The sequence below is a fragment of the Schistocerca gregaria genome, chromosome 2, assembly GCF_023897955.1.
Source record: "Schistocerca gregaria isolate iqSchGreg1 chromosome 2, iqSchGreg1.2, whole genome shotgun sequence".
NCBI classification, from domain to species: domain Eukaryota; kingdom Metazoa; phylum Arthropoda; class Insecta; order Orthoptera; family Acrididae; genus Schistocerca; species Schistocerca gregaria.
Genome location: NC_064921.1, coordinates 363,404,023 through 363,428,431, shown reverse-complemented (window position 1 = coordinate 363,428,431; position 24,409 = coordinate 363,404,023). Strand labels below are relative to the sequence as shown.

The 24,409-nt window shown below is 41.6% G+C and overlaps 1 protein-coding gene across 2 annotated transcripts in view; it reads right to left on the bottom strand.

Annotated features, from left to right (window-relative positions):
* Nucleotides 1-24,409, bottom strand: part of LOC126337077 (uncharacterized) — a 327,185-nt gene that overhangs the window by 267,372 nt on the left and 35,404 nt on the right. The window contains exon 1 of one of the 2 annotated variants that reach the window (XM_050001424.1): nt 6,709-7,045. The exons of the other annotated variant lie outside the window; for it this stretch is intronic. The gene's annotated coding sequence lies outside the window, so the exon portion shown is untranslated. Of the gene's footprint in view, nt 1-6,708; nt 7,046-24,409 lie in introns of those variants that run through there. 2 annotated transcript variants of the gene reach the window in all.

Below are 24,409 nucleotides of genomic sequence, written 5' to 3'. Positions count from 1 at the left end.
ACTACGTGTAAAGACGTTCAGCCAAAGAACGACAGTATATCAAATAGCTGCGAACAGCTGTTTGAAGGCGTTAAATAAATTATTCCGCAACTGTAGCTGTTCACTGAGAATGTGACCATCATTGACAGACATGTGCTTTAAAATGTCCAGTTCTTTTCTTTATGTTGCGTAGTAACTTAGACATCGGTTTGTGGCCTGTAATAAGCAAATGATACGCAAAGGACGAATTACCATCACTGGTACCCTCTCTTCCTAATAAATGCTCTTAATCTCTGATACTGATGGCTCTTCCGGTCTGACTAATGTAAAAAACTGGGCAATCATCACAGGTGATTTCACAGACCCCTGAATTACGTAAAACGTAATCGAAGATTTCAAACAGTGAATTAGATTTTTTGGCAAATTATTATTAGTGAAAAAGGCAACTTTGTATCAATATCTGTATAGCAGCACACGACGAATTCTGTAGGAACTGGTACCTAGGTATTTTACTGAAAGGAAAAAAAAACTGATTTCGTCACTGTCATTATTAGCAATATTCGTAAAGCTGTGACTCTGCTGTTGTTTTTAACTTTAAGGTATTGTTAAAGGAAGATACATAACAATTAACCAGTATAGTTATTCCTAACAGCTAAGTTTTTTAGGTGGTAAATATATTGGAACAGCCCGATGAATGGCTGAATGTTTCCTTTTTCCACATAGCGGCGTAAGCAGTTGACAAACGGACATACTATCGTGGCAGTTTTAGGTGGGGAGGTTTTGAACTATGGTTGCGTAAGATACCGGTAGTGTTTCGTCCTGAACTACCACTACTAACCGCAGCGAACAATTGTGTTGTAGCCACTACCAAATGCTTTGTGTCTTCAATTTGCTTTGCTTTGTGGACTGCTTTTTTTCTAATTTTGAAATAAGTGAAGAGACTAATCCTCGTGCATGAAGAGACTAAGGAGACCTCGCCACAACAAAAGGATTCGGCGATCATCTTGACCGTTATGTCAGTTCTGTTTTCGTCGAAGTACAGAACGCGGGCATAGGAATGGTAGCCCTTCGATAGGGAGGCGGTGCTCCTCACTCCGTGGACAGCCGTCAGATCTAGTTTGTTTACGGTGGCGGTCGACTGCCTCGATATACTGCCTGCATATCATCAGTCATAGCGGCTCGGTTTTAACGTTAGCTTCACAAGATAAATTTCACTTGTTTGACGTGAGCACTTCAAGCTCATATGGTCTTGTCCCTGCATGCAGTGTGAACCTACGTTTGTAATACTTGTTTTGTTTTTAATGCTTCTAGTGACTACTTAAGGATTCTGATATGTTTGTTATTCTTCTATGTTGATTACAAATTTTTATAGGTAACTGTAACATATTCTGATGAAGATATCGTTAGTTGGTATCGAAACCAGGTGAATTCAATAAAATTTATGCAACCGGTTGGCTATTATTATCCTTCACCAAAATTCTCCAACATTTTGCATACGACATTTTGTTAGATTTGACTACCTAAGTTTAATATTATTGATGGTACAATAGATAAGGTAACGGTTCTGTTTTTCAAGAACTCTTAATATTCTGAAATTAAAAAAGTTTTTGTGCAATGTTTTTCTGGACACTAATGAACCTACTGATTTGCAAAAACGTTTAGTGCAACTACATGATAGACATTTCCGGTGCTAAAATTGTCTGAGAAGAAACTTTTACCTTTGAAACATTGCGAGAAAAATATGAACTTAAATAATTCGGCGCCTAGAATATATGAGACACGTGACAGAAAAGCGTACCCTAATAAATTCTATTAAATGCTGATTTTGTTCTCGCACAAAAATCTTCTTTCACAGTAGTTGTGAAGATCCTGTTAAAATCGTGTTTGTTTCTCTGCGAGGTGTGATGTTTGGATCCCATATTACAAGTAACTAGTTTTACATTGTTAATAAACTATTTTAAGAAATATTTTTGGGGTTAGTGTTGTAAGTAGATAAGATTATTTCGAGAAGGAACATCCTATTAAATTATAGCTGTGCCTTTCGCGAGCAATGCTGTTACCGACCGAGATATCCATAATGCATCAGGTAAGAGCTAATCTTGTGCTTTACAGGTTGCGAAATTCTTCTCTCCTTAGTGCTTTTTAAGAGCTCCAAACAAGTAGTATTAAGGGGGAGGCGAGGTCTGAACAGTGAGCAGGATGGGGAAAAGGCTCCCGCTTCAACACACACCATTTGCTGTTGTAGGCGTACGACCTGAGCACCGTAAAAAACATGCATTACCTTTGAGATAAATCCCGATGCAGAATTCCCATCCTTTCTTCCCAATCACATCTTTTAAAGCACCCCTAAGCAATGTATAGTAATATTCCGTATTAATGTAGTGTCTTGTCATGAAAATGTCCGCATCGAAGATACCTTTCACGTGCCAGAAGACTGCCTGATGAAACTTCCTTGGGTGAAAGGAAATGTCCATTACACCATGCTATGTTGCTTCATTTAGGTTCAGGGTGTAAGGTATGGTAATGTATCCAGCTAGATCACAGATAGTGAAAAATGGTATGCTCTTGCGCAACGATGGTCTTAACATTTCCCAATTGACAAACCTATGCAACACTGTGTACTTGTATTTGAGGTTTTCAAGAATAATTATACTGTCTCTAAATTTGCAGGGGTGATGACAATTGTAAAAAGATGCACACAAAACATCTCATACCATTCTTATGTTTTTGCACTGGACAGCGTTTCTACGGAGAACTATGATGAGATTTTTCTCCAAATTTCAGCGGAATTCACGCCGATGTCGATAAGAAATTTCGTCACAAAGTGCGTTGCTCCATGGCAATAGATACACTGCCTTCGGCATGTTTGTTTAGTCTGTTACAAAACAGTACCACAGCAAAAGTGCGATACTCACGAAGCGTTAAGTCCTACCTGCGCCTCTTTTTTGTGTGTTTCGCAGCCACAACACTCTTATTCAATGTTCCTTCTTATTTTGATGAAGTTAGTAAGTATGACGTAGCTAAAAAGATCTAAAACCAGTTAAATTTACTCTTGTCTTTATAATCAAAATGTTTGAAATAAAAGCATGTGTAAACCATTCTTGTCTTGCTCGATTATCAAAATATCCTCTGATGAGCGCACGTGATACGTCGGTGCTTTCTCGAAGCAACTACAAATGTATTTGCGAGGGTTGGATCTTTAATAGTGGCAACTATTTATTTACAGCTCGTACAAAATAGATACGTGTTTCAAAGTTTTACTGATCTTCAAAGTAGTCACCAGCATTGTGTATAACCCGTTGCCAGCGATGTGGAAGTCATTGGATACTCTTAGCAGTGCCAGTTGTGTTGACAGTTCGAGCGACGCGGCCTATTGCCCGACGAATTTGTAGCAGCCCTGAAGCGAATGCCGTGAAGTGTTTCCTTCAGTTAAGAAATCGAATTGAACCCACGAGGGCCTAACTAAGGGGAGTGCAGTACGTGGTATAGCACTTAGCAGCCCCATCACTCAAACAAATCAGTAACAGCTTGCAATGTACGTGCTTGAACATTGTCCTGTAAAATGGCCAGGTCCTGCACTTCAATCTCTAAGGAGGTCGTAGGTTGTATTCCGAAAATGAACAGCATAGGGCCAGAAGTGATGACATTTTCTGCAGGACCTGACCATATTTTTGCTGGACGACTTTGAAACATATTTTGTACGAGCTGTAAATAAAGAGTTGCCACTATTAAAGTTCCACCCTCGTATAAACTTCTCCTTAAAGATTCCCTTACATTTAGAAGTCGGAAGGTGTTAGGTCTCTAAAGATTGAAGTGTATTTAATAATAACCTCCGCGACCAATCCATCGAACATCTAGTGACGTACAAGTAGACCTTGTTGCATCTATTTTGGTTATCTGCTAATAAGTTTACAATGGAAGAAAAAATTAATGGTCGCAGTATGTCGAAATAGTCATACCTCGTAAGGGAGCCCTCAAACGATAACGCACGAATGAAACCGTGTGATTGCTAATCATTCAGAACATTAACCGCTGGTACACTCACTTCTTTGTACAAACGATCTTGTACGCAGAATTGTAGCTATTTACATTACTGTTCATTCTGAACTGCGCCTCGTCTGAAAATGTGTTTTCCTTGCGTATTCTCGCGAATCATGTGTTCAAGTCAGTCGAAGGACTGAAGGCATCGATCCGAACTGTCCTCATTCATTTCGTGCAATAGGCTTGGAATGGACATTTTACAGTTTCCTCTCCGAAGCCTTGACAGTTCGCTTTGCATTTCATCGGCTTACACCACTTATGCAGCGAATTTCGTTGTGATCGTGTGAAGGGTAGCAACACTGGCAGCCATATATTTGCTTAAGCAAATGAACAATGAATCAGTTTGAAATGTTCGTCGTAGAAGTCTGGTTTTAGATATTTTATTATCATACAATTTTTTTTATTTTGCACCTCTTCCTCATTCTCCTACCATCCTCTCCTCCACAAAAAACCCTTAAGTTGTAATATTATGCTGTTTAGATCAGTTCTTACATTCTTGAACTGAATTATTTCAGTAACAAAGAGGGCAATTGTAACAATGTATTATTGTAAGGGGAGCGATCAGAAAGTTTCCGTTCGAAGTCCGCACAGTCCGGAATCGATATGCCAATCAGGCAAAATCGCGGTGAACACTAAGGCAATCATCCTACCGAAGCACCAGGTCGAAGATACCAGTTTAGCTCAACAGAGTGTCCTGCTGCATGTAGAAGTACGGAACTGTCTTCTGCACGTCTTTGTCCCACAGGAATCATCGACCCTTCAAGACGTTTTTTAAGGCACCAAAAGCGTAAAAATCGCATGGGGAGAGAGATAGGGTGGCTGTTCGAACATCCCCCATTCGAGTTGGCGCAGCTTCTGCGTTTGTCATTTGCTATATGGATACGTGCGTTATGGTGTTGCAGTATCACTGATTTTCACAATTTTCCAGGATGGTGGTTTTTGACAGACATTCATTCTCCGATGGATGCCAACCGGTGGCGGTCCTTCTGATGCCGAGAAAATAGTGACAGAACATGGTCCTGTTTGGACCCATTTGCTAACAACGTCGCCATAGTTTACGTTTCCGCATTTAATGCACACACACCGAAGAGACATGAACGTCACACTAATTTCTTGCCTCCATGTGGGTGCTTGTTTATGGGCATCGGAGTCGCAATCTTTTGCATACACGCTGCAGCAACATCAAATTAGCCCCTTATAATTCATCCATTTAGTAAGTCATGATTGTAAAATATTAACATGAATTACCTACTGAAGGATGGAATGACTGGCAGTAGGCGGAATGGGAGGAGAGGAGGGGGGGGGGGGGGGGATGCAGAGAGATCATTTGGGATGTGTGAAAAATAGACACGCGAAGCAATGATGACCCCACAGCCTATATTAATAGGAAAAGCAATAATATCTGTAGCTACAGAAAATCTTTGACACTGTTGCCTGAAATTGTCAGTGTGAAATTATCACGGATAGAGTACACGAGGCGGATTGTCAACTACAACTTGTACAGTTTGCCGGGCCGGGACTCGAACTTGGGACCTTTGCCTTTGTAAAGGATGTGCTATACCGACTGAGCTACCCAAACACGAGTTACGTCCAGTCTTGAACCAGGATTGGATGGCTCAGTTCGTATACAACTTACCCGCGAAAGGCTAAGGTAGGTACCAGGATTTGAATCCCTATCTGGCACACAGTTCTAACCTGCCAGGAAGTTTCGAATCAGCTAACGCTCCGCTATAGGTCGAAGATTCATTCTGGAAATCGGTAATTTCTAAGAATGATTGCCTATCGAAGTCACGTCCAAACGATACACATCGACCGTGCGATAGTAAATCGACCATGCGACTCCGGCGGCGGGCGTTGTGATAAATTATTTTTGATCGTCATTTGTATCTGTTTCCCGTTGTTCCCGTAGTTGCTCTAAGTTACATACTTCCGCGAATTATTTGTGAGTTTCTAGGGAAACCCAGACTATTTATGTCGTTAGTGAGTGGGAAGTCTGGTGTTCTTGGTGTTTCTTTGGTGGATTCTCTCACGTGGATAAATCTAATTCCTTCTTTATCCAGCATATAAAATTTTTTGACTTTGTCGCAAATATGGAGTACTACCGGACAAGGAAAGAAGGGACAGTGTAGACACTGGTGGTGCGAAGTGTGTAACACTTCGTCAGAACAATTTCGGTGCTGAAATACCGTTACAATTTCATTGTGAACAGTGCAGAAAACGAACGAGTATCAGGAAGAATACATGGTTCGACTCTTCAAAATTATCCATCCAGATCACCGTAACGGATTTTAAATTGACGACAACACCGACGACGAGTAAGGTAGGTCGTCTCCTCTGCAATTACAAGTATTTTGTAACGCTTTTCTTTTGTCATTGCTGTCGTGAACACAGTAAACATATTCATAACGCCCGCCACCAGAGTTGCATGATCGATTTACGATCGCACGTTCGATATGTATAGTTTGGAGTCTGCGACTTCGATATGCAATCATTCTTGGAAATTACCTGGAAATCTGTACAGTGTACTACCGTGGCTACAATGGATTAAAAAAAGTGGATTAATAAATTCGATCTTGAATAAAAAGCGGACGAATTCTTTTGTCAAACGCTGAGCATAATGAAACCACTCAACTAAACAGTACGATGCAGAATTGTCCGTAAACTGATAAAATAACGACATTAATTTACCTGGCATCCGTCGAGATGCTGGACAGTCGCTCATCTGCCTCTTCTTCCTGTGAGTTTTCTACTTCACTTATTACTGTTGAATGTTAAATAATGTAATATACTCTTGTTTGGTCGTAATAGTTCTGTTTAATTCCAATGCAGTCCCGACTCTCTGTACAATGGCTCCGATATTATGTCCCATCCGCGATCTCACCACGGAATAATTATTATTCTCAACAGTCAAAGAATACTCTAACAAAATCTGAGAATTTAGTGTTCCCATGAGTCTTTCGCACTTGTATATTTAATTACGAGTACCGTTGCACGTTTTTTAAAAATTTAATTTTATAGGCTTTTGCTGAAAATAATAAAACCATTCCTTATGATTAATATTTCAGTATTTCACAGGCATATTTAGAACACAGCAATATGAAGTGGTTTGGATGCCCGTCGTCTTCTCCATGTTCATTGCAATGGGAAGAGTCTCACTCTGATCCTAAATGGTGAGCACGGAAAGAGGAAATACGCACGTCTCAACATTATCCGACTAACTGAAGTTACAGGTTTCTTCAGAAAGTTATAGTTGTCGATAGTACGGTACTGTTGCCGGTTTTTGATTTAAATAGACATTTACCTCAAAACAGGATGTAATGGGGCGCGATTTAAAGGGACAATAGGCAAACATGGGGAGTTCAAGCCAAGATGACGATCTTATCCCAAGGTCACTGGCAAAGACTTCCGGTCGGGTTATACACTTGGGATAGTCGCATTATACAATTTCGGGAATAGAGAGAAGTCTGAGTCTGTCCGATGGCGTCAAATTTGACGTAAAGAGCATAGTTTACACGTGTTACTAAGACAGCCACAAACATTTAGTAGCAGGGCATTCAAAACGGCGACCACAATATAGGTATTTACGGTTGAAAACAAACATAAAAAAACCCGCGGAATATTTCAGTCAGACAATAAACTGAAATTATGGGACAACTGTGGGTATAAGTTTTTTTTTTTGGGGGGGGGGGGGGAGGAGGAGGAGGAAGAAAACTAAAACAAAGAAGCTAATAAAGCCAAGATAGTTCAAGGTCAACCAAAAATATCGAAAATTCAGGCACGTGAATTTCTTTGTAATAAACGGAACGAAATAATATAGGAAACAAAATCGGAAACGAAGATAGCGATACTATACACACCTTTCCCCCCCCCCCCTCTCCCCCCAACAAAACAACAAGACAATCAAAAAAATTAAACGCACGAATTTCTCCAGAACAGACCGAACAAAGAAATACATGAATCTCAAGACTGGAATCGAATTTTTCGGTTGACTTACATAGCTCCAACGAAAACAAAGTCCAGACATCCCACAAAAAAACCCTCATGCGAACAATTGCACAGACAATTTCCTCTAGACTAAAGGGAACAAAAGATGGAGAGAAAAAAATGGAATCGAATATTTGGCTTGAATTACATAGCTAAAATGGAAGACAGATGCCAAACCTCCCCTAAAAAGAAAAAAAAAACTTAACCGGAAAACTACTACCATATTCCAGCAGAATAAACCGAAAGCAAAGATAAAAGAATTGGAATCGAGCTACAAACTGAAATTAACAGGTTAGAAATAAATAAATAAGCAATAAAGACGAAAATCTTGATCCCACTCAACTGAACCATTATTACAAATCACATTCACGAGAACAAAAATACACCACAAGAGTAAGCCTCTAGTTCTACAGTAGCTGTCAGGAACTGCAAGATGCAGATTTTGTTTACTTTCAATTTCTTTGGAAAGTACGAGTATATTTACAACAATGATACATTTAATTTCTGTTGTACATTTTTTTTCATCAATATATCTGAATTTAATAAAAATAAATTATAATTGACAAATATTAGTAGACTACTTACAATAGTAAATGTGTAGGAAAAACTGCAGAAGGTTGTGCAACAGAAACGGAGTTTCAAGGTACCGTGAATCTGAGGCTGTGGATGCCCTTCAATAATGGTGGTATCTGGGTCCCAGTTATCGTTCAGATGTAGGTTTTTGGCTGTGGGAAGGGGAGGAATAGCCACTACTATTTTTGAAGTTTTGTGCTACACTTTATCCTATTGTCGAGTATTTGTTTTATTAATTATGCGGTAGTGGTATTTGAAATCATTTCCTAGAAAGCAAAAGCGGCCCGAAAGAATCAATTTTCAGCAATGAGTTGTAGCAAATTACCTGTTTATCATCCTTCGAGATGTTTTTAGGGAGGAAATTCATTCGTTTCTAGTTTCTGCTACAGTCTTTGTAATCTTTGTTTATCCTAAGGGAAACAAATATTTATTACAAGCTACCATTTTCCACGTCATAGCTACTACTAGCACAGTTTCCTTTAGTGATTACTTTAAAATAAACATCTTGGGGACTGAGTTCAGGTGTATTTAATCTTTTTATTATGAGATCACAACCGGTTTCCTGGAACGTACAACGACAGACTTAGGAGTTATGTGCACAACAATGATTCATGAAGTAGTAACTGACTAAAATATCCACTAATATGAAAAAATTTAAAGAACTTATATAGAACATATGAAACAGAGAAAATTGTGCTCGTGTAACTAAATCATAAGAGCTAAAGTACAGAACATGGAACCCAACATTCGTTGTCTGGCCAAACTAATAAACCGCTACCTGGCGTATCGTCAGATCAATCAAAATCAGTCATATGTAGGGACCCAAGTCCAAAATGGTCTATAGAGCCTAAACAGATTACTTCCCGGCCGAAGTGCGTTAAGACATGTTGTTGTTGTTGTCTTCAGTCCTGAGACTGGTTTGATGCAGCTCTCCATGCTACTCTATCCTGTGCAAGCTGCTTCATCTCCCAGTACCTACTGCAACCTACATCCTTCTGAATCTGCTTAGTGTACTCATCTCTCGGTCTCCCTCTACGATTTTTACCCTCCACGCTGCCCTCCAATGCTAAATTTGTGATCCCTTGATGCCTCAAAACATGTCCTACCAACCGATCCCTTCTTCTAGTCAAGTTGTGCCACAAACTTCTCTTCTCCCCAATCCTATTCAATACCTCCTCATTAGTTACGTGATCTATCCACCTTATCTTCAGTATTCTTCTGTAGCACCACATTTCGAAAGCTTCTATTCTCTTCTTGTCCAAACTAGTTATCGTCCATGTTTCACTTCCATACATGGCTACACTCCAAACAAATACTTTCAGTAACGACTTCCTGATACATAGATCTATATTCGATGTTAACAAATTTCTCTTCTTCAGAAACGCTTTCCTTGCCATTGCCAGTCTACATTTTATATCCTCTCTACTTCGACCATCATCAGTTATTTTACTTCCTAAATAGCAAAACTCCTTTACTACTTTAAGTGTCTCATTTCCTAATCTAATTCCCTCAGCATCACCCGATTTAATTTGACTACATTCCATTATCCTCGTTTTGCTTTTGTTAATGTTCATCTTATATCCTCCTTTCAAGACACTGTCCATTCCGTTCAACTGCTCTTCCAAGTCCTTTGCCGTCTCTGACAGAATTACAATGTCATCGGCGAACCTCAAAGTTTTTACTTCGTCTCCATGAATTTTAATACCTACTCCAAATTTTTCTTTTGTTTCCTTTACTGCTTGCTCAATATACAGATTGAATAACATCGGGGAGAGGCTACAACCCTGTCTCACTCCTTTCCCAACCACTGCTTCCCTTTCATGCCCCTCGACTCTTATTACTGCCATCTGGTTTCTGTACAAATTATAAATAGCCTTTCGCTCCCTGTATTTTACCCCTGCCACCTTTAGAATTTGAAAAAGAGTATTCCAGTCAACATTGTCAAAAGCTTTCTCTAAGTCTACAAATGCTAGAAACGTAGGTTTGCCTTTTCTTAATCTTTCTTCTAAGATAAGTCGTAAGGTCAGTATTGCCTCACGTGTTCCAACATTTCGACGGAATCCAAACTGATCCTCCCCGAGGTCTGCATCTAACAGTTTTTCCATTCGTCTGTAAAGAATTCGCGTTAGTATTTTGCAGCCGTGGCTTATTAAACTGATAGTTCGGTAATTTCCACATCTGTCAGCACCTGCTTTCTTTGGGATTGGAATTATTATATTCTTCTTGAAGTCTGAGGGTATTTCGCCTGTCTCATACATCTTGCTCACCAGCTGGTAGAGTTTTGTCATGACTGGCTCTCCCAAGGCCGTCAGTAGTTCTAATGGAATGTTGTCTACTCCGGAGGCCTTGTTTCGACTCAGGTCTTTCAGTGCTCTGTCAAACTCTTCACGCAGTATCGTATCTCCCATTTCGTCTTCATCTACATCCTCTTCTATTTCCATAATATTGTCCTCAAGTACATCGCCCTTGTATAAACCTTCTATATACTCCTTCCACCTTTCTACCTTCCCTTCTTTGCTTAGAACTGGGCTGCCATCTGAGCTCTTGATATTCATACACGTGGTTCTCTTCTCTCCAAAGGTCTCTTTAATTTTCCTGTAGGCAGTATCTATCTTACCCCTAGTGAGATAAGCTTCTACATCCTTACATTTGTCCTCTAGCCATCCCTGTTTAGCCATTTTGCACTTCCTGTCGATCTCATTTTTGAGACGTTTGTATTCCTTTTTGTCTGCTTCATTTACTGCATTTTTATATTTTCTCCTTTCATCAATTAAATTCAATATTTCTTCTGTTACCCAAGGATTTCTAGCAGCCCTCGTCTTTGTACCTACTTTATCCTCTGCTGCCTTCACAACTACATCCCTCAGAGCTACCCATTCTTCTTCTACTGTATTTCTTTCCCCTATTCCTGTCAATTGTTCCCTTATGCTCTCTCTGAAACTCTGTACAACCTCTGGTTCTTTCAGTTTATCCAGGTCCCATCTCCTTAATTTCCCACATTTTTGCAGTTTCTTCAGTTTTAATCTACAGGTCATAACCAATAGATTGTGGTCAGAGTCCACATCTGCCCCTGGAAATGTCTTACAGCTTAAAACCTGGTTCCTAAATCTCTGTCTTACCATTATATAATCTATCTGATACCTTTTAGTATCTCCAGGGTTCTTCCACGTATACAACCTTCTTTCATGATTCTTAAACCAAGTGTTAGCTATGATTAAGTTGTGCTCTGTGCAAAATTCTACTAGGCGGCTTCCTCTTTCATTTCTTAGCCCCAATCCATATTCACCTACTATGTTTCCTTCTCTCCCTTTTCCTACACTCGAATTCCAGTCACCCATTACTATTAAATTTTCGTCTCCCTTCACTATCTGAATAATTTCTTTTATTTCATCGTACATTTCTTCAATTTCTTCATCATCTGCAGAGCTAGTTGGCATATGAACTTGTACTACTGTAGTAGGTGTGGGCTTCGTATCTATCTTGGCCACAATAATGCGTTCACTATGCTGTTTGTAGTAGCTTACCCGCATTCCTATTTTCCTATTCATTATTAAACCTACTCCTGCATTACCCCTATTTGATTTTGTGTTTATAACCCTGTAGTCACCTGACCAGAAGTCTTGTTCCTCCTGCCACCGAACTTCACTAATTCCCACTATATCTAACTTTAACCTATCCATTTCCCTTTTTAAATTTTCTAACCTACCTGCCCGATTAAGGGATCTGACATTCCACGCTCCGATCCGTAGAACGCCAGTTTTCTTTCTCCTGATAACGACATCCTCCTGAGTAGTCCCCGCCCGGAGATCCGAATGGGGGAATATTTTACCTCCGGAATATTTTACCCAAGAGGATGCCATCATCATTTAATCATACAGTAAAGCTGCATGTCCTCGGGAAAAATTACGGCTGTAGTTTCCCCTTGCTTTCAGCCGTTCGCAGTACCAGCACAGCAAGGCCGTTTTGGTTAATGTTGCAAGGCCAGATCAGATCAGTCAATCATCCAGACTGTTGCCCCTGCAACTACTGAAAAGGCTGCTGCCCCTCTTCAGGAACCACACGTTTGTCTGGCCTCTCAACAGATACCCCTCCGTTGTGGTTGCACCTACGGTACGGTCATCTGTATCGCTGAGGCACGCAAGCCTCCCCACCAACGGCAAGGTCCATGGTTCATGGGGGGAGGCGTTAAGACATATAAAGACATAATGAGCGGCTACTTTAAAGAAGAGCGGGGGAGTTTACAGCGAAGTGACTCAATAGCCCATAAACTGGATGGCGTTTGTCAAGGAAATGGATTATTAACAGAAAAGGAAACACATACATAAAAGAAACACATACGTCTCCAGCATATACGTATTCTCGGAACACAGGACGTGACCGCGTACTGTGAGATATCGACACCGAGGAAGTACACAGCTAACCTGCTGAGGGCTCGGGCAACAGGTAAAGTTAGGATGTCCGAATACAATATCTTAAAACTTATATGAAAAATATAACAGCGACAGTTAATCTGTATTAAAACGTATCACTAATAACGCCTATTCAGTGGTGTTAGCCTAAGAAAAACATCAACTAAAGGCGTTTACTTACTGAAATTACGACCACTGGAGAACTACTTTACGGAAAGAAAAATAGATCTAGCTGAAATTAATAACAATATCCTCAACTTTAAAATCTAATACATAAATTATAAAATTATTTCCCAAACCAGTGTTTTTTCCGATTCAGAAAGATCTAATGACCTCAGAATATACAATTTTTAAAGTTTTTTTTAAAAATGTGGTTGAAAGCATCGCACGTAAGAAATCTAGATGTGTCCCTGGTAAACACCGAGGACCGTATAACGCGTTAAGAGAAGAAAAGAGCGTGGAGTGGCGGGGTTAAGGACAGAGGGAGGATGTGGAGTGGAGAGAGAAAATGGGAAAGGCTAAGTGGGAAAAAGAAAGAACAGAACATCATGAAAACTTTTACTGAGACGCTCAAAATTTGCCAAGATGCTACGGTGCTTTAATTCAGTGTGTCCATGTAGGGTATGATAGGGAAGAAGCTTGATGGGTCGCATAATTTTACCTCTTGTAGGATATTTAACATTAGACCTTTGTTTTCCCGATGTAAAATTTTTAAGTTACCGCGCCCTATCCAGTTCGCACCAGAGGTCTCATCCAAATGACTTGATACCGCATGAGCGAAGTGCGCCTATGTGCCATCATATTTGTACCACATGCGCTGATGCATGTTCAGTGTGACATGTTTCCATAACTCTGACAGTGTTTTCCTTAAGAAAATTAAGAATCTGTTGTCATTCAGTCGTTAGAGGAGCATGTATAGACCGAACAGATTATCGCCTACCGAACCAGCCCAAACGTTGACGGCGAAACGCTCTTGGTGACCATGAGCAAGTGCGGCGTGCAGATTTTCCCCTGCCCCCACATGTTGATTGTGTCTGTTTAACTGACCTTTATCCGTAAAGGATGACTCATACGCAAAAACTACAAAGTGGGGAATTCAGGCGCAAAAACCAATGGCAGAAGTCAACGTGACACGGAATATGATACGGGTTAAGAGCTCTAACTGCCTGTAGGCGGTAAGGGGGCACGTCAACTTCATTACACACGCGCCAACCACGGAAGGGCTGCACCCATTTCTCGAGCAACACTCCACGTGCTTGTTCAGTGCGTGTTTTGTAGAAGTGCCTCTTCTTCAGACTCTGGTGTATGCACTATTCATTGGCGAACATGCCCATTCGATCTTCGAACCTATATAACAAAATGATTGCATATGACACCTTGTCAGTGGAAAACTCAAGTGCATGTGTTGCCCTTGGGGACTTGTGAGTGGAGGTGAACGTGCGTGGATTTGGCACTCTACGATTTGAAAATCGTTGAACGTACAACCTCTGCGCAGAGAGAGCATTTCCATCTACCGCCCCGTAAGAACAGTGCATGTTTCTCCTTCCCTTAAAAAAAAAAAAAGAAAAAAAAGAAAAAAAAAGAAAAAAAAGGAGCACTCCACTTCCTGCCGCCCTGCACAGTGGAAGACCCACGAGTATCCCCGTTTCTTGACACACTGACACAGGGCGTCCAGATTCTGCAGTGTGTACAGGCGCCGCCTACTGTGCGACATCTTATCTCACAGCATTTGCTCTGGCAAATGAAACGTGTTCGTGTCCCGGCAAATGCTGGAAGAAACGCCGTGGTGTCGTCCCGCCCATAAAATCTGCTACCATTTCGATTCTGGTGCCGTGTTGTATGCCTGTCTGCCACGGTGGTCGAGCGTTTCTAGGCTATGGTCGCAGGTTCGAATCCTGCCTCGGGCATGGCTGTGTGTGATGTCCTTAGGTTAGTTACGTTTACGTGGTTCTAAGTTCTAGGGGACTGATGACCTCAGTTGGTAAGTCCCATAGTGCTCAGAGCCATCTGAACCTTTTTTTTATGCCTACCTTCCTGGCGGCATGCGACGCCGTTAAATGACGCCTAGCGCCGACGCTCTACAAACCCTGTCGTTTTCTTTTTTACATTTAATTTGGAAATACCCTGTATAACTTATGTTAGCACGCTTCATTTGCGTGCTTCATTCTTTTTATTACTGGGAGAAACTGAGGTTTACGCATTGGCATGTACCAGCTGCTATCGCAGCATTGTTAAACAACGTGGATCTTTAACTAGTAGGGCCGTTCGTGGTTGGTGTTTATGTTGCTGAAAATTTAGTGGCCACGAGGCACAACTGGTAATAACGGAAAAGCAGAGAATATCCTATTTCTTGAAACTCCCGTATTCATACCCTTAATTTGGTTCTCCGCAGATTTCAGTTTAGTAGGTTGCGGAGCCAGCTCTTGTGTCGTAGTTGGTGAATTGTTTACTTTTTGTTGGCTGAGTTTCGAACTCTCCTCTTGTCGTATGTCTGTAACGTATTTCGCAATTCCAGTAACACCTCTGCATAGCTTGGGTTTGCTCAAAGATGTGGTCCCATTTCAGACGTCCTTGCCTCATTGTCTTCTGCTCGCAGCACATACGCAATTAGTTTGACATTGGTCTTCAGTTGAGGAAACATAACACTATGTTATGGCATAAGACTAGTAACATCGGTAAAACCAAATTTAGTGTAGCTGTTATCAAATTGTTACCGCGTTATTTTCGTCTCCTTTTTATATTATTACGCACATCTAGTAATTGCTCAAGCAGTATCAGCTCAGATTATACGAAATATTTCAGGCCTCGTCGGCTCTTTGGGGGCGCGTAACTTATGGGTGCGACAAATACACTTTTTTTGGAACGGAATTTGCCACGTGGTTATTATTATTCAGGAGGTGTTTCGCTAACAGTGGTGTTAGACTCGAGGAAGATTCATTCCATAAACAAGAAATTACTGTAGGATCGAAGGCCAAACCCAGCGACTTACATTCTGTAAAGTGTCTAATCGCTAACTAACTACACGAATATTTTCAAATTTGCTTGAGCGGAGCGACTGTACCTGGTTTGAGGTTGATAAGCGGAGAGCATAACGCAGTGCGGAAACTGGTCGCTGGTTTATTAAGAATGTGAGAAGTTAGTGGTGATGCTCTGGTTTTGTTTTTGCAACTGAAAAGCTACAGACCGAGAACTATGTAGATCGCATAATGTCTTCCATAAGCTATAGAGAAATTTATTTTACATTCATGTAAAGAAAATAAATGTTATTTATTAAATAAAGTGGTTTCGAGTCCATTTAAGTAACTGTTTCGAGACTTCTGGAGGAGGAAGAGGAGGAGGAGACTTATCGATAGCCCCAAATGCAGAGTCACATGGAGGATAATCACGTACAGTCGACGAAACAAAACTATTCGCATGCCTTGATAAGCTCTGGTATCTTCGGTTGTGTACAGCTCGCACCAGTGGTAATGCAATACACACTGGCAACAGCAACGTGTGTTTGTTACCTTCATATTGTAATGATTTGGCTTACAGACCTTTTAGGTTTTTTGTCTGCGTATAATTACAGCACATAGTTTTATACATCCATTACAACACTTACTTTTATCTGTTTGAAAAAAAAAGCGAATCTGTGCAGTTACGGGGTAGCAGTGTAACAGCATTGGAAGGTTTCAGGCTATGGAGTTTCACTGCAGTGATAAAGGACTCGCGTTCCCGCATACCATTTGCTTTTCTTACACTGCGTTGTCTGTTTGGTGCGACGAAACTCATGGGATAGCTTTAAATACCATTTCGGATCTCCTTTTGCCCGGCGCAGTGCTGCAGCTCGACGTGACATGGACTCAAGTCGTTTGAAGTCCCCTGCAGAAATATTAAACCATGCTGCCGCTGCTATAGCAGTCCATAATTGAGAAAGTGTTGCCGGTGCAGGATTTTGTGCACGAACTGACCAACCGGTTATGTCCCATAAATGTTCGATCGCATTCATTTCGTGCGATCTGGGTGGCCAAGCCATTCGCTCGTATTGTCCAGAATGTTTTTCATACCAATCGAACAATTGTGGCCCGGTGACATGGCGTATTGTCATCCATAAAAATTCCATTGTAGATTGGGAACATGAAGTCCAAGAATGGCTTGCAAGGGGTCTCAGCTGGTTCAATTGGACAGAGGATGCAGTATAATCGATGTAACGCAAGCCCACAATATTATGGAGTCTCCAACAACTTGCACAGTGCCTTGATGACGACTTGGTTTCATGGCTTCGTGGGGTCTGCGGCACACACTAACCCTGCCATAAGCTCTCATCAGCTGGAATCGGGAATCACCTGATCAGGTCACGTTTTCTCAGTTGTCTATGGTCAAGCCGATATGGCTATGAGCCCTAGAAAGGCGCTGCAGGCGATGTTGTGCTGTTAGCAAAAGCACTCGCATCGGTCGTCTGCTGCCATAGCCCATTAACATCAAATTACGCAGCGCACTATTCTAACGAATACGATCGTCCTACGTCCTACATTCACTCTGGTTATTTCACGCATTGTTGCTTGCCTGTTAGCACTGACAACTCTACGCAAACGCCGCTGCTCTCGATCGTGAAGTGAAGGCCGTAAGCCAATGCTTTGTCTGTAGTGAGGGCTAGCGCCTGAAATTCGGTATGCTCGGCACATTCTTCACACTGTGGATCTCGGAGTTCTAAATTTTCTAACGATTTCGGAAATGAAATGACCCATGCGTCTTGCCCAACTACAGTTCCGCGCCCATAGTCTTAATTCCCGTCGTGCGGCCATAATCACGTCGGAAACCTTTTCACATGAATCACCCGAGTACAAACTACTGCTCCGCCTACGAATTGCCCCTTTATACCTTGTGCACCGCCAGCTGTGTATGTGCATATCCCTATCCAATGACTTTTCATTTCACTGTATGCTGGAAGCGTAAAACGAATGTAGCCGAGGTATGCCGCACTCTATGAAACGCTGTGCCGACTTACAGCAGGACTCCGCCCTCCCTCCCTCCCTCCCTCCCTCCCGCCCTCCCTCCCTCCCTCCCTCCACCGCCCTCTGATGATCACAAAATTTACAGGCTTGTCTTCGCTGCACTGAACGTAGATGTGACTGGCACTACGTCATCTTTTCAGATGAGTCAATATTTAACTTGGTGAATGAGGGTCCGGTGATGATCCACAGGTCACAGACTGCACGTTACGACCCACAGAGAATGGCGCCACGTTTGCATGTTGGCCGCAGTGCCTCGTCCTGGGGGTGGATGTCATCAAATGGGGCAGGAACACTTCATCGAACCTATGATCATCTCACCGCGGATCATTATCTGCATATCGTGATGTGATGTCGAGTAGGATGCGCTATGAAGTGATCCAGTCCATTCAGGACCACTCACGGGCTCACACGAGTCGTATCTTTCAGCAATGGTTTTCGCAGCAGTCTGAAGTCGACCTCACCGACAGGCCTGTTCGAGTACCTGGCTTTAACCTCATTGGGAATTTGTGGGCCAAACTAAAATGTCACATGAACTTACACAGGTCGACGCAAGCCCACTCGCAACTGAGCAACTGTGGAACCTGGTGCTGGATGCATGGGAGAATTTCGCGAATGGTCAGGCATATTTTCAAAGACTGCCCACTTCCATGCCTCATCCGAGGAGGCCATGCCTATTGTGCGTGTTCCTCATTATAGCCTCATGTCTGATATGAAACTTTCCTTGTTTCACTTTATTTTACAACATTTGATATATATATATATATATATATATATATATATATATATATATATATATGTGTGTGTGTGTGTGTGTGTGTGTGTGTGTGTGTGTGAAGTAAATATTCTTTGGAAGTCCAAGAACAGTATTCCGTTCACTGTGCTCATTTCTCCACACTAATCTTCAGATGGACGATCACTGCAGAATATGCATTCATTGTTTTATTCTTCTCCAGTTCCTATATCTACAGCATTGTCATTTGAATTTGTATCAGACTTTGAAGGAATGAAAGATTGTTTCCTGTGTTTATCTTTTTCAAGAACAAAACTTTCGCTACCCTTCTTTGATTGAACTATAACTTTCTTCTCTTTGAATTGTTTCAAACATTCACTCTACTGAGACGAATTTCCCTACTGAACAGATCCGGAATGTACTAATTTTACTGTAGCGGTCAGCTTTTAATGTTGCTTTCTGATTTTGGGAGCTGACCCGATACCATTCGATTCAGATTTTCTCCGTTCTTTTCATCTTGAATGTCAAACTCCTGGCGTATTGTACACTCATTGTCTTTTAGTATAAGCAGTTACACGGGAAGAGTCCCGTTTTCCAGAGGCTGTTTATAGCAGTTTCCATTGTTGCTGCTCTCAGGTAGGCCTCTCCAAATTACCTCATAATGAAAAACGAGGTTACTACTTGAGTTATATGCTTACCAGGCTTCTATTTCTTGGGGACAATGCGTTTTAAAGGGTTCCAGCAATTACACAGAAGATGTTGCCCTCTATGCTTGGAATGGAGTGGTAAACAGATATGTGAACACGCTCTTCTCTTGCTTTGTCTACCACGAAAATGTGATATGGCACCAATAAAGTATTAGCAGAACAGCATTACCACCAGATGGCGTCACAAAGTTCGCAAAATTGTCAAACCACTTAGCAAAAATGTGAATCTGAATCCATCTACTAAGACGGCAAGTTCAAGATAATATAATATGGGATAGCGTTGCCTAATACGCGACAGCGGCGAATATTTGAAGACCGGTGGTGTCCAATATCAGGTATAAGCCATTTGGCGCCAGAAACATAGCCTCATAGTTACTCTCTTCGGTTCGAATGCCAGTACATTATAGCGCTTGAAAGGGTAGTTTCTGAAGGATATAATCTAATGAATGTCGTTGCAACAGCTACTCAACTTCAGGTATTAAAGCTCTACGAGCAAATACACTAAAAAAACTTGAAATTCAACACTTGCAACATCAAGGATTCTCGACAATATCCAGATACGTAATTGTCCCATTGCCACTGCTCTACGCCTAAGGCGCTGTGAGAACTAAGTTCTGAGACTTCCCTATAGAGCTGAGCACTTTATTCAGTATTGAGATGTGTCACATTAGCGAGCTCCCCCATAAAAGGCACCTTTTCTCTGCATTTATTTAAAAACAATATCAATTCAGGACATACAATTTTTTCAAGTTCTAATTGCAGTAAAGCAAAGCGTAGTGCGTCTCAGCAGCTGGCGTCTGTAGTTTCATATCCACAGACCACCGAAAGCATTGAGTTCTATTTTACTTAAATTAAGGAGAAACGAAACATAATTTCCGATATTCTTCGCTTGTCCTGTCTGTTGAAATATGTAATTTCGTACCTCCTCGACTCTGAGATCATTACACACGTACAAAAGGATTTTAATAAATATTGTGACACGTCTTATTACAGCCCATAACGCTGAATAATTGAACTTATTTTTCCCAGGATATTAGTAATTTTACTTCCAGGCCAAAATTTATGAACTCATCGTTAGACATTTATTCTCTCTTACTCAGTTTTATCTTAATGATTTTTTTTGTGCTGCACCTAATTTACCGTTCTGTGTGCTACTTACGTGAATAGTTCAACTTAATTTGGACCTGTATGTTTTCGAAAGAGAGCAAGAGTGAGTTTTAATGTTCTTGAATAAAAAGCAAAATGATTAGTGTTTTGCTTGGCACTTACACTTGAACGCGTAATTTGAAAAAAAGCTTATTGTTACCTGTTTTATTCGTTCCAAAGAATTGAGTAATTATTCGATTACTTACTCTCTCTTTTACTTGAAATACGAACTTCCTGAAAGAAAAATTATGCAACCGACAAACCCTATGGATTTCAACTACTGACGTCAAAAGAATGCTGATAACTGTGGAAACGGATTATTTACGAAGGAGAGTTAGAATATCAAGAATCGAGAAAAAGCTAATGAAGTAATAGCTAGAATGAGGGCAAATGAAACAGTGATAGATAGAATCGACGGGAAATTATTGAAGTGGTATGAGCATTTTTCAAGAATGCCAGATCATCGATGGCCAAACAAATTTTTTGAATGGAAACCACCTGGAAGACGTAAACGCGGCATATCACATCGTTCCTGAAAGAATGCATGAACAAGGTAATGAAGAATCGCAGCGTACGCTAAGGAGCACGCCCTGAATAGAGAGGCTTGGGAGAAGATAACAGCATTACAGAAAAATGTTAGTAACTGATATTTGTATTAATTAATCCTGTAATTAATAATAATAATGATTTACTGATTGGTCTAAAACCGCTTACTCCTCGGAATAATAATAATCTCTAGCGCCTAGGAAGCGGATGCCCCTTAAAATAACTTGGATGAATTTTGTTTAAAATTTGAGTTTTTTTTAGCTCTTGAGTTTTTGTTGGCTCGTACTACAACTGTTCTCTTAAGGACTACAAATAACATGCGTCAGTGTTGTCGCCATCAAGACAAGAGAAGTATCACAAATGCCGTTGCCACCTAGCACGACGGGGACAAAACATAGCCCTATGGCGGAACCGAACTCTGTTTCAAAGAGTAACGACCAGGCACTTTGAACGAGAGCTACTTGCACAGCAACAGTCGGAATCTGGCGTAGCAGGTCAAATCACTACGTATTTCATGATCCCTGCCGACATCCTATTTTTCCGTGTATGATGTTTAATAGGTATTATGTGTAAAATGTCTCACCGTCAAATGCTAAAAAAAGAAAAGAAAAGGAGATACCAGTGGCCTGCTGAGGAACTTTTGTTTGCGACGAGTCAGAGACGCAGTGCAGGATGTTTCACAATTCGTGTTACACACTTCTAGATGCCGTAGAAAGGACTTGGTGTGTCAGATTTTCCGTCTGAACTCTTGTCTGGAAACGGTCGGTTTGCATGTTGCAAGGAAAACAATATGTACAGATTTCACTCCTTTTTACTGTGATATTAGAGCAGCTGTTCGTTATGACGACCTCCCAGTTTGGTGCACAGAGTGTATCTGCGCAGTAAGTTCGCATAAACTCTAACATGCGTGGTATGTGCTTAATCACTTCTGCCGCAACCATGATCCATGCAGCCAGGTCTTCATCAGACTGGACAGGGGTCTTGTAAATAAGAGTCTTCATGTGGCCACCACAAGAAAAAGATCCAACTGGTTAAATCTGGGGTCTTGGCGGCCAAGCTTGTGGTCTACCTCGAACGATCCGCCTGTCAACGTAGACTACGTTCAGACAATTTCAGACGCGAACTGCAAGATGTATTGCCGCGCTATCATGCTGGAACCGCAATTTGTGCTGGACGTGCAGTGGCACATCTTACAGAAACTCCGGCGGCACTTGTTGCAGGAATATCAAGTACCTGTACTCGTTAGGTGGAGAGGGAGAGGGGGGAAGGATGTACAGCCCAGTCAAACGACCAACACAGATACTTGCTCAGTCATTGGTGCCGTAGGTGTGACGAAATCTCCGTGGTTTTCTTGATCCAAAACGTGGTTATTTCGAGTGTTTGAAACACCTTCCCTATTGAAATGCGCTTTGCCGACAAACCCAATTCTGATTTGAAACCGAGGAAAATCTACACAACGGGCTAAAAACCAAGTACAGAAACTGAGAAGCAACACAAAATTCCCCTGGAGCATGGTGTGTGCCTTCTGTGGGTGATATTTATGAAGTTAACTGTTCATGCAGAACACGCCAGACAAACTAGTGAGAGGCATACAAGTCACGTGCAATGGCTCGATTACTCGTCGATGGATTCTCTTCAACCTTGTGAGCACCTCTTCTTCCAATACGACTATGCGTCGCCTTCTTGGTGCACCACAGTTCGCTCTACCGCCTGTGAATTTTCCACTTTCCCGCAGTATTTCTACTCTGGCAAGCATGGAATGAGATGGAGTCACACGGTTTTCAAAGCACTCGTGATACAGACACTGAGCTGCTCTTCCACTACGGGGAGTTTCACCGTAAATTGACAACATATCTAAATTCTGCGAACGTGTACTCAGGCATTCTGTTACTGCAATACTAGTCACGGTAACGTCAACTGACGCATCACCAGGAAGCACGGAAACAGGACAGATGAAAACAGACATCACGAGGGTAGCCTACCGTAACAGGCGAAGTAGGTGAGAGCAATTTACTGTGCGACTGATTAGCTTTTGTTTTGCTTGTAACACGGAAACGAACCGCTTCCGGACATAAGTTCTTTTGAAAAACTTGATATACTTAGTCCTCGCTACAGCCCCTGGAGGGGTATGACATGAATTGTGAAACATCCTGTACATCAACCATGTGAGCAGCCGTCTTGCACGTTGTGGCTGGTGGAAGCGCTACACGGGCGAGGCTTCGCACCGTTCCCTGTGGCGCTCATCACACTCGCAGCCGTTGGTAAGCGTTCGTTTGACTCTTGTTACAAACAAACAAAATGACTTTTAAAGCCGCATTTTACTTGTCCATTTGACAGAGCTGTTAGAGATTAGTCGAGTCCGATATTCTTGTTATCAATATGTATAAACAGAGACAGTAAAACTCCAAGAACACTCAGTACTCCAGCTGTGGCACCGCTGCCCTGACCCGGCGTTGACTGCTACCGCCAACCACGTAGCGCTGCTCAGTCTCTGTTGGGTTGCTGTTTACTCTTCCTAATTTGCTATCCTCATTAACACACACCGATAAAACAAATATCGCACTAGACTAATTTGGGAATACTTTAGAATGGACTGGTAAAATTCCGTCTTTAATTTTGTTTGTAATGTAAAACAATCCATCGCTATCTGTCGGCACTGAGCGTCGCATGAAGGACGTAATATGCAGTAAATTAATTGTTTTGCTGACTCCGGATACACGACACGAACATGAAATCGTAAATATATGCTGAAACACGAGGGGAAATGTGCTTGACCTCTCTTAGGGGAGACACCCTGCATATACAAGGTAACTCAAAAGTACTTTTCCAAACTTTCGGAAATGGCTCCTTACACCAAAACAAGCGGAAAAGGTTAATAAAAACATATGTCCGAAAATCCTTCGTTTTCGAGTGATTAACAAAAGGTGACGTTCAACGGCTTTCCAGGTACAAAAACAACTTTACTTACCTAGGCACCCATTCGACTCATTGGAACCTAGATGGAGTTAGCTGACAGGGAGACTTTTAGAATGAAATTTTCACTCTACAGCGGAGTGTGCGCTGTTATGAAACTTCCTGGCAGATTAAAACTGTGTGCCGGTGGTAGAGCACTTGCCCGCGTAAGGCAAAGGTCCCGAGTTCGAGTCTCGGTCCGGCGCACAGGTTTAATCTGCCCGGAAGTTTCATATCAGCGCACACTCCGCTGCAGATTGAAAATTTCATTCTAGAAACATCCCCCAGGCTGTGGCTAAGCCATGTCTCCGCAATACCCTTTCTTTCAGGAGTGCAACGTTCGCAGGA